Source organism: Lissotriton vulgaris, chromosome 3_2 (assembly GCF_964263255.1).
Source record: "Lissotriton vulgaris chromosome 3_2, aLisVul1.2, whole genome shotgun sequence".
Taxonomy (NCBI): Eukaryota; Metazoa; Chordata; class Amphibia; order Caudata; family Salamandridae; genus Lissotriton; species Lissotriton vulgaris.
The window spans coordinates 316572709-316584387 of record NC_141690.1 but is presented as its reverse complement, the minus strand read 5'-3'; the positions used below and the strand labels follow the sequence as shown (position 1 = coordinate 316584387).

Genomic DNA, 11679 nt, shown 5'->3' with positions numbered 1-11679 from the left:
TTATTAAAGGTAGAGCTATTGGCATTGTTCATGACATTTTTTTTGTGTTTTAAAAAAAAAATCATAAATAGCATTGTTATTTACATTACCAATAGCTTAATTGTTAAATAAATGGCATTGTCATGTACAAAGCCAATAGCTTAATCGCTCGCATATGCATGACCTATTGCATTTACACCCACACAGAGCCACACACATACACAGCCACCCACACAGTCATTCACACAGAGCCACCCACACACACACAGAGCCACCCACACACAGACAGAGCCACCCACACACAGACAGAGCCACCTACAAAAAAAGCTATCCACACAGAGACACACACACAGAGCCCCCCACTCACACAGAGCCCCCCACTCACGGCGAGAGCCGGGGGAGGAGGGTGGAGGGAAGGGAGAGAACCCAAGAGGAGAGCCGGCGCAAAGAGGGAGAGCAAGCAGAGGTGGAGGAAAGCAGCACCAGCGAACGGAAAGAGCACCGCGAGAAGAAGGGGAGGCAGTTCATGTCTAGGGAGGGCAGACAAGTGATGGAGGAGAAGGAACAGACAGGCGGAAGGAGGGTGATTCGAGAGGCAACAGAGAGGGATTGGTAAGAACTGAGACGTGAGAGACGAGACAAAGACGAGCAGAGGCGACAGAAGAATAGAGAAAGATGGCTTATCTGTAAAATTGCCATTCATTTTAGAAGCGTCATTAATTATTATGCAAACTTGTAAATGATGTCGATTTTTATGATAAACTGAGAATATATGCTTTTTATGTTTATAGTGTTTAATAAACTGATGATAAACTATTATTTTGATAAACAGTAGATCAGCGGGAGCAAGCAAGAGCCGAGAACTGCTGGGGTAGAGAGCCGGAAGTGGGTTCTAGGTCATGGAATGGAGAGATAGCAGAGGTGTGGAGAACAAGAACAGATTGAGAGTGAGTGTGAGAGTGTGAGAGAGTGAGAGAGCGAGAGCAGGAGAAGAAAAGAAGTAGGCGAAAGAGGGAGCAAGGAAAGTGCAAAAGCGGGGGGGGCAGTGAGCAGAGGGGGAGAGGGACAGGTCTGACTGGAAAAGAGAGGGCAGACAGAGACAGAAGAGGGGGAGTTGAGGGCAGCAGCAAAGAGGGGAGGGGGAAGGGAAGGCTTGAGGGATGGGTACAGGGCATAAGGAGGGACATGAGAAAGCGAAGGGGAGATGGAAGGGGCGAGGGTACAGACAGAGCAGAATATATAGAGGGGGTGGAGGCGAGTTTAGGAGAAAGAACGAAGATAGGACTGAAGAGAGGGAAAGAACAGAGGGGTGCAAGGGAGAAGAAACAGCAGTGACACTAGGAGAGAGGAATACATCCAGGGGAGCAGGGAGAGGATAAGAGTGTGGAGAAGCGAGATCAGAGGGATGGAAGATGGGGGAGAGGGCTGGGGACAAGTAGAGAACAGGGGAACTCCAGAAACCGGAGGTGAGGAGGGATGCGTGCACTCTGAGGAGAGAGGGCAGAGGGAGCACGTAGAGGCGAAGGGAGAAATCTGAAAGAGGGTGAAAGAGCGGGCGCTGTGATGAGATATGAGGGGTGGAGGTGAGGGTGGGTGGGTGGGGGGCAGAGAGGAGCGGATGAGGAGATAAAGTACCGGTCTGAGTTCATGAATGAGAGCTGGGCTGGTGGGGAACTGGAGGTACGCCTTGTAGAAAATACATTGATTCATATCCTGGATAGAAATGAATAACTAGGAAAAAGTTCAGGAGAAAAAAAGGACTCATGGGCAAACAACAGGCAGCTGTACCCTACCATCTCAGACACTCTTGACCCTGCTTGAAATACCTGGAATTCGTCGAAGAGAAATTGCACTTTACTTCTGGAAGTTTGTGTCGCATCACAAACACACAGTAGTACCTAGCAGTTACGGAAACGTGTGCTTTAAGACACACAGTTTCTAAAAGCAGTTTAAATGGAGTTAAGGACATCCAAAAAGTGCCGTCCAAAGTTAACCGATGTATAAATCTTTTTTAACATAGTAGTATTAAATTAGGGTTCAGATCTACAAAATTAAAAATCATGATGCATAGCAAGATGCACAGCAAGATGCACAATTCCCCCCAATACTGTAAGCACAAAACAGAAGGCACAAAAGGTGAGTACGAGAGAGTGTTTTCGAAGTCACAGGACACGCCATCACTGAGTCAACCAAATTGTGAAAGGGTAGAGGGTACACCAAGGCCATCACATGACCTTACCTGTCATCCTCGCCATCGACCAGAGGTAAGGACTTCAAGGGAAGAAGCCGGATCCGCTAGACTGCCACCCCTCCCTTCCAAAGAAGTTGAACCACCTATTCCTGAAATGCCTTCAGCGATGATGGACTGCGGCAAACCGGCCACCGAGTGCTCCATGAGACGCCTTGCATCTGGGATCTGATTTGCCACTGACTGGATGAGCGAGGGCGCAAAGATTTGAGCAGAACTTAAGAGGTATCTGGTGTGGTATGTGCTGAGACACCGGTACACTGGCAGGATAGTGAGCAACACCCTGAGCCCTGTTGTGTACAGTGGGGGGTGTACAGTGGGGGGCTGGGACATGACAGGTGCGGGGCCCAGACCAGCAGAAGCTGTCAAGCTGATCTGGCTAACAGCGGCTGAGGCAGGGGCAATTGGGCCGACAGCCGGGATCTGCTGATTATTCATTCCTTGAAGCACGGGTTCCAATCCTTGAGCCTGGGGTTTTGCGGGAACGGGGGCCTTCTGCGCTGCCATGACCAGTTACTGAGGAAGGCTCAGCGGGCCCATCGGCACCCCCTGGGGCTGAAGCGGCTGCAGGAGAGGTGCAGTTAGAGTGGGGGCACTCTGCTGCATGACGGAGGGCTTTCCTTGGTTAATAGCTGCTGGTGCTCGCTGCGCCGTGGAGGGCAGATTCAAGTGCTGACCCACTGCCACATTATGACTGGACTGCGACGCAGTGGGCAGATTTAAGGATTGAACCACGCTGTGACTGACAGGCATTGCAAGGGGGAGATTTATTTGCTGGGGCACATTCAAGTGCTGACCCACTGCCACATTGTGACTGGACTGCGACGCAGTGGGCAGATTTAAGGATTGACCCACGCTGTGACTGACAGGCGTTGCAAGGGGGAGATTTATTTGCTGGGGCACATTCTGACTGGTGACCACTGACGTGGGCATCATCGTGGGTGCATGTGCAGCAGTCATAGCAGAGGCCGTGGATTGTGCTTGTGCGACTGTGGATTGCATGTGTGCCGAAAGATTATGCCCAGGAGCCCTGGCCCTACCAAGGTCTGCAGCTTATGGGGGTGCTGCAAGTAATCAGCCACGCTCCCTGTAACAGTAGTCTGAGTAGCCGGCATGGCGATGAGGGCGGAGGGAATCTGCTGCTAGGCTGCATAGTGGAGCTGCTGGGGCAGAGTCTGTACAGGGTGTGAATAGGGGGGTTGTTGGTGCACTGAAGGCACGGCCCCCATACTATGACCAGCCGAAGGGTTCAATGGAGGTTGGTAGCCCGGCTTTTGCTGTCCACAGCCTCCTTCAGGCGGGTGCGATTGTGCTGGCAAGGTGGCACTCTGAGCCCCGGGCTCCGAGTACCCCTGCTGCAGACCGGGGCCTGCGCACTCCGTATAGTGGCTCAGAGTGCTGCTGGCCGAGCTCTCGCTGGTGCTTTCCCTCTCCTCGGCCGCCTGCCTGACACTCTCCACCACCCTGTGAGGGGCCTCCACAGGCTGCTCTCGCTCGTAGTACTCGGTGCAAGTCCAGCGGCCCTTGCGGAAGGGCTAAGAGCTAGAGTCCAGTTTCACCACCCGAAACCGTGATGCGGCCGCTGCCGTGTCGGGAGCTGCGGGGGGAGGGGGCTGAGTTTGCGGCTGCCCCACGGCCGACCCCAGCGCGGCGGCCGCCACCACCGCCTGTGCCACCTGTGCGATGGAGCCCCCGGAGGCCGGATGGGGGGCCTACGTGCACAGCTCCAGGGAGGTTGTTCATCATGTTCACTGCAGCCATGCCCCTGGGCAGGCCAGCGGCAGGAGGCTGCAGGGGCTCGGGGTGCAGGGGCCCGGTGATGCCATTTATGAGCAGCGGATGAGGCTGAGGAGGGGGCAGGCCGGGCAGGCGCAGCTGGTTTGGGGGACAGCGCTCCGCAAGTGCTGCAGCTGCTCCTCGTCGCCGCGCTCGTCACCGGACAACTCCGGCGCCGCTTTCTGTTGGGAGTCCTCGCTGCACGGCTGAGGGAATCCTGCCTGCTCCTCATCAGCTCGATCCTCCAGCTGCTGTTGAGCGGCACTCAGGATGCCTGAACGAAGGCGCCGCGGCCTGGATTACGCCGTGCACCTTCCATGATTGCCGCAGAGGATTAGGCTCCCGCACACCAGGAAGTGAACGTGGACGCTTGGGTGCGGTCTGCTCTGTCGGTGGCCGGTTACTAAAGGTTTCCTGGCACTACAGCCGGACGTCAAAAAAGGGCAGCGTAAGAGCCTGGGGAAAAGAAACCCAAAAAACACCTAAATATTAACTTGGGACTGCTGCCCGAGCAGAGCAGCCATACAAAGAAGAAGTACTTGTCCGTCACAAAACGCAACGTGACATTGCAGGCGGTGGTGCTTGTGAGTCGGAAGCCCGTGGCGCAGTTAATTTTCTCGCAGGTGGCAGCAGTTGGAGGAGAGCAGAGGAAGCGGCAGCTGTTCGTATCAGCTGAGGAAACTTTGACAAGAGAGGAGCCCTCCACGACCACGTTTCTCTGAGGCAGAAAGGCCTCGGAGAAACCACTGCCATTTTCGTGATTGGGGGGCGTGTTTTCGTTCTCTCCTCTTCCCATTGGCTGGAAGGTAACATTCCAGCCAATGGAAAGAGGAGAGGGCGTGACTTAAAAAAAGACACGGAAACGCCCCCGAATCGCGTCAAGGCGGACCCTGAACTCAGTGACGCTCCTCTCCTCCAATGGCTGGCCAGCATTTACGAGGCCAGCCAATGGAGAAGAGGGGCGTGTTCAGGCCCCCTATACTACTAACAAAAGATTTCGGCTCCGCCTACTCACTGCTTACGCAGTGGGACGGTAGCCGAAACCTAAAAATATGCACTAGTTCTTGGCGAAAGATAAACTTGCTGTGTTGAAGTCTAAGTTGTACCCTTACTTAGGGAGACTGTTTACAAGCAATTGCTCCAGGAGTGATCACATGGACCAATGCAGAAGTAAGGCAATCTTTTAGACTTCTGCAATTGGTAGACTCTTTAAAATTTTGCTCATGTTCTATGAGTTGATAAAATGAAAATTCCTCACATGTTGAGTTATGCCTAGAAATCAGTAGATCAACCGCAGTGGGATCAGTTTGAGAAAGTATAGGGGCGTATTTGGCACCAAATGTGTAATCTAAGCTGCGCAGCCTCTATAGATGCAATTCGGCTTGAATTTGGGCTACTTCCCACATATGTGTTCACTATGGCTGCATGCCTAAGATGGAGCAATGCACTACTGAACAGAGTTGAGAACCCTTTACAGGTAGAACAGCGTGAGGAAATATTTTCCACCCTGAAGGGAAAAAGTGTCAGTTTTAGTAATTATGAGAAAGCTGAGAATAGTGGGCTGTCTTCCCAAACAGGTTTTGAAAACTCATATTAAAAAAAATAATTTATGTAGCCTCTCTGAAAAGAGATTTGGCATTGTGCGCAACACACGCCCATGGAGGGCAGAGAACCATCCTGCTGCTATGGCTGAATCTGCTTCCCTTGCAAATAGTAACTGGAGCATGGGAGGGCATTCTTAGACAGGATAAACTTTGTCATTTATTTGGTAACTGGCTGCAGGACTTAAACCCTGTCTTGTTTGTCTGTGCCCTACTATAACCCTCACGACATTAATTCATAAAACCTTTGTTCCTAAAGTATAACATTGCTACAGCTGAGGAGGCCCGAAACTGTCTACTGGTGCCCCCCTCCAAACCAGCTTGCTTCAAAATCTTCAGTTTAAAAAAAATATATATATATATATTTTAGAGAAGGACTATGTTGCTCCGCTTAGTTGAAGTTGGGTGCTTTAAGTTTCTCTCTGGGCAATATCTAATGAATCCTTTAAGTAGTATTATCGGGTTGTTTTTATCAGACGGTTGAAAATGTTAGAGTATTCAAAGATATGCTATGTCTCTCACTGATTACTTTATCGTTATACACTAAAGGGTTTATGAACTTGGTACTGTAGTTGCGCTTTTGCAATCTCATCTTCTCGTATGCTGCTGTGTATTCTGCCATGTACAATTGGATACCATTTAGCCAGAACATTTTTATCTGTTACACTTTTTGCATGTAAACTGAAAATTAATCAGTACTTTTCAGGAATTCTTGAATTTGTTATCATGCTCAGGCACTTGCTCTTTTTATTATCCTGTATGCTGATACTTGTGGTGTACTGGATATCGCAATTTAGAACTTTTAAAACTCTTTGTATTGGGGGGCGTGGTTACGGCGCCGACCAGGATGGCAGCGCTGTGAGGGAGCTCCGCCGCACCGGGATGTTTTCGCGGCATTCCTAGCGGATTCCTTGCACTTTCCACAACCTGGAGGATTGTCCTGAACGTCAGACCTCACGGAGAGCTTAATGAGGTCTTTTCCATGTGTGCTCGAGCGGATTTGACGGCGCTTTTGGGCATCGCGCATTTCCTTTGAAGCGCAACCGCCATGTCACGAAGAGCCGCGGCTGAATAACGAGTCGCGGACATTGCGCAACACGTTCCTTGGATGTAAGCCTATTATTTGCTTCTTCTGCCTTCCTCACCTATAGTTGAAGCGCTCTCCAGTAATTTTAGCCTACTGTGCCTATGGCATTCTCTTTATCAGCTTACAATTCGCTGACTTTTCCTCACTCTGATGTGCAGTTGTCCTGTCAGCAGCTGCCGCCATTTTGGTTTGCTGTCCATTCAGCTTGTTTGCACTGGAATTTTCTTCAATGCCACTATATATACCTGGATATTACAACTGCTTTCATGCTCATATGTTTTTGTTTTTGTTTTTTCCTCGCAATGTTCTTTTTGCAGCCTAACTGTGCGCCCTTCAACATTTTTCTAAGCTTTATTCACTGATAATTGCGACAGTGTGGCGGAATCTTAGCATTCGTGCTCCTATCCCCCTTTCTTGGACCTCTTGCTGTGCTATGTGCCTAATATACGCTAATATTTTACCCCATGCCTCTATAAAAAGCTGTTTTTTATGTGATTTATGCATTCTTCATGAATATTACCAGCATTTGCCTAGTGATTACTTACATCTCAGGACTCTTCTCAACAAGTTCATGCTCCTTCAGCTCATTCTTAGTGCTGCCTCGCATCTCAATTCTTCATGGCTGTGAAGGTGTCCTCATGAAATTCATATGTGTTCATCTGTCCATTCCTCTGAAGTTCTGAGCACCTTCATCATTGTTTTGACACACAAGTTACATTAACTTTCCTCGTATGGACCGACTGCGCAAACCAAAGTTTGTCTTTGTTTCTTCCAATTCTACTCAAGTACCATCCATTTCAATATCCTCCAACCCCTCGACATCTGTGGATCAAATGGCTGGGCAGCCTCCAACTCGTCCTTCCTCAACACCCTCGTCCTACAGAAAATCCTCTCCTCCTAATGCTTCTTCCAAACGTTTGAAGCAAGATCCTCCATCACCAGATAAGTCATCCTCTTCAATCTCTATGGAGTTACTTTTAGAGGAGAATCGCGCTGTGCACCCTTTTGTGCACCCTTTTGTTGAGGATACCAGCAGGGACATGAAACTTTTAAAAGACAAATGGTCTTCTATGGATGCTAGACTTTCATCTGTGGAACAACAGGTCTCAGAGGTTCAATCTAACTCTCAACGCATTTCTTCCTTGGAGAAGTCGGTCCTTGCCCTACGTCAACACACTGAGGATTTGGAAAATAGGAATAGGCGGATTAATCTTTGTGTTTATGGCCTTCCGGAGTCTTTGGAGGGAGATGACCCAGTATCATTTTTCACTTCTTTCATTCCTAAAGTATTAGACATGGCTCCTACCACTTCTCTCAGCATCCAGAGAGTGCATAGACTTGGTCCGCGTTCATCTGAATCACCTAAGCCAAGTGGTGTCATTATTCTTTTTTTGAAATTTACAGATCTCTTAGCAGTCCTCTCTGCAGCCAGGTCCAAACGTCATATTTCTTGGATGGGTCAAAGAGTGTATCTCTCCCAAGACGTTTCTAATGCCACAGCATCCAAAAGAAAGGAATTTCAGGAATCTTCGAGCACCTCTACATTCTTTAGGTGCCAGATATGGTTTGTTTCATCCCTGTACTTTTAAGGTTACCCATCAAAATAGAACATGGACCTTTCAAGATCCCGGCGAGCTGAAGAACTTCATTCATCTCCAGTCTGGTGGTGCCATGGATACAGCCACCCATGCGAGTGGCTGACCACTTCGCCTTCTTTACTAATAGTTGTTGGGTTCTATTCCCATTATTCTCCTGATGTTGTTCTCTAATTGCTTTTTGTTTCTCAAGGTTTCTGGATACATTTTTCAGACTGTTAATATTAGTATATATATTTGCTCACTTGTCTAATTTTTTATAATGCGTATATTGTTATAAAGTTTTTTAGTTTACCTCAGGTGTGCTTCCCTTTTTTCTTTTATGTTGCTCTGTCGTTGTTCCTATGTTTGTTCATTGCATATTTATAATATAAGTCCTCCTTGTCAATTTTATTATTGTTACTTATCATTTTATATTTTTCATAGATTTGTGGATGTCTTATCCTTTCTCCCGTGTGGCTCCTTCCCTGCTGCATACATCCCTGGTATTCCTCCTTCAGTTTCCGTGAGTCAACTTGTCCGTTCTCCAATTTGTTCTTGTCCTGGTGCGGCTCCTTCCCCTACCCTGCAGAAGCTGTCTTGTAGAGTGTCACCATTTCCCCACTTTCTCGTGTTTCCCCTTTCAGGTACGATCCTTGCAGTCATCCCTTGGATATGTACTGTTTATTCTCTCTTCTCTGCTTTTTCTCCTTTCTTTCCACTCCTTCCCCTCCTTCCTTCATCTTGATCTTGTTCTCTTTTTTCTCATTCCCTGCTCTTTTTCTCTATAAATGTTAATGTTGGTTTGTTTATAGTGTTTGCAAATTTAAAGTTATCTCGTGGAATGTAAAAGGTTTTAACAACCCAATTAAGTGGCAGAGAGTACTTTCTCACTTATCCTCCTATAACCCTGATATTGTTCTTTTACAAGAAACACATCTTAGCGATGTTGAGACTCTTAAACTAAAAAGGAGTTGGGTTGGTTCTGTTTTATTTTCCCCGTCCTCTAACAAAAAAAATGGTGTTGCTATTTTACTTCATAAAAAATTGAAATGTAATGTATTATTAGAAGAGAGAGATTCGGAAGGAAGATGGATTCTAGCTAAATTACTAATTAATTCAATGTTTCTAACTGTTTTTAATATTTATGGTCCTATTCAACCTGATTGTACATATTGGCCTTTAATTACTAGTAAATGCATGCAATACAAAGATGACTTTTTCATTTTAGGTGGCGATTGTAATCAAATCCACAGTCCGTTTTGTTCCCCACAAACCCCACAAACAATTCCTAAACACTACTCTTCAAACTCATCTTTCTGATTCCTGGAGACTCACACACCCAGACACCTTGGATTACTCCTTTTTCTCCCATCCCTCACGCCTCCTTCTCTCGAATAGATTATATCTTCCCCTCTCCATCTCTTACCCAAAATCTATTTTCCTCTTCTGTTGAACCTATTGTTCTTTCAGACCACGCTACTGTTATAACAGATATTGATTTACTCCCGCCTCTTCTCAAACGCTCTCGCTGGCGTTTCAATTCTACACTTCTTACTGACCCTGTTTTCTCTTCCTCATTTCGTACCTTCACTAATGATTTCTTTCAAATTAATTCTACTCCCAACACTCCTCTTCACATTCTCTGGGATTCCTTTAAGGCCGCTGTAAGAGGGTTTATTATTGATTTTGTTTCTAGGAAGAAGAAGCAATTTCTTCAAAAACGTAAATCTTCTCTTGCCTTTATTAAAAAATTTGAATTCCATACTTAGTCCGATACTTGTATGTCTCCTGAACTTTTAGGTGCGAAGATATCCTTTAATAAACTTACCACAGACAACGCATCTTCTATCCTTCTTCGAAGTAGTGCACGTTATTATGGGGCGCATAACAAATCTGGAAAACTCTTAGCTAACTATCTTAAGTCTCATAAAAACATACTTCCATTGAATCCATTTTTTCGACCGACAATGTCCTCCTCCACACAGATAAGGATATTCTTGAACAGTTTCAGCTTTTCTATCAACAGTTATATACCCCAGAATCCCCTCCTACCTCTACTATGCTTCAATCTTACTTTGATAAGCTTCACAAACCTTCTACACCCCATCTTAATTTCTCATCCCTTGATGTTGATCTTTCCCTACATGAACTCTCTACATCTTCTCTTACTAAGGGTAAGACTCCCGGTCCGGATGGTTTCCTGGTGGAGTTTTATCTGCACTTTTCTGATCTCTTATTGCCTAAACTTTTGCTGCTTTTCCAATCCTTTTGCTCCCCTGGCGAGGCTGCTGGTACTTTTCAGGAAGACAGTATATGTCTCATTCCAAAGGAAGGTTGTGATCCCATATTTTGTAAGAATTATTGCCCTATTTCACTGGTAAACGTTGATTATAAACTTTTTGCTAAATTACTTGCCTTACGCTTGGACTCTTTCATGCCACATCCTATCAGGAAGGAGCAATGTGGTTTCATAAAGGGGAGGCTCACTTCCGACAACTCTCGTCTTTTTCTAAATGTTTTAATTAAAGCCCCTTCTCTTTCCATTCCTCTGGCTGCTATCTCTGTGGACGCTGAAAAAGCTTTTGACAGAGTTGATTGGTCCTTTCTATTTCCTTCACTCAAGTGGCATGGCTTTGGTTCTAAGTTAATTTCTCTTATTTCTTTATTACATTCCTCACCCATGCCTTCTGTTCTTGTGAATGGATGGCTTTCTTCTTCTTTTACCCTCCAACGAGGTGTTCGTCAAGGTTGCCTGCTTTCTCCTCTTCTTTTTGTTTTAGCCCTTGAACCCTTTTTGTCCTCTATTTGTCAGAATGCTTCCATCTCAGGTTTTCCCTATGGGGAACATTAATTAAAACTTTCTGCCTATGCCGATGACATTCTTTTATTTATTTCTGATCCCAAATCATCTATCCCCCCTATGTTATCTGAGTTTGAGGCATTTTCTTGTGTTTCTGGTTATGAGATCAATTCGGATAAAACAGAAATTCTTCCCCTCACTAAATTTTGTCTCCCTCACCTTTTCTCTTCTACTGGCTTTGCCTGGAATAACACTAAAATTAATTACCTTGGTGTTTAGTTCTCTAATTCTATTTCCGTCTCCGGAATTGAATATGTCTGCTGTTCTTTCTCGAATTGATCAGTTATTTTCTTCCTGGAACCCTTTTTTCCTTTCCTGGTGGGGTTGACTTGACTCCAATAAAATGATGATCGCCCCTATCCTTATTTATGTTCTTTCAATGCTACCTGTACATATTCCTGCCCTATATTTCAAACGTATTGGCTCTTCTATTTCTAAGTTTCTGTGGAAGAAGAAAAACCCTAGAATTTCTCTTCTTTCCTTGCGGAGGCCTAAATCGAATGGGGGTGTTAATTTTCCAGACTTTCGCCTGTACCACAAATCCTTTTCTT

The 11679-nt window shown here is 46.3% G+C and overlaps 1 pseudogene; it reads right to left on the bottom strand.

The window, feature by feature from the left end:
- Positions 1-2214: 2214 nt before the first annotated feature.
- Positions 2215-11679, bottom strand: part of LOC147725772 (TSC22 domain family protein 1-like) — a 34173-nt pseudogene continuing 24708 nt past the window's right edge.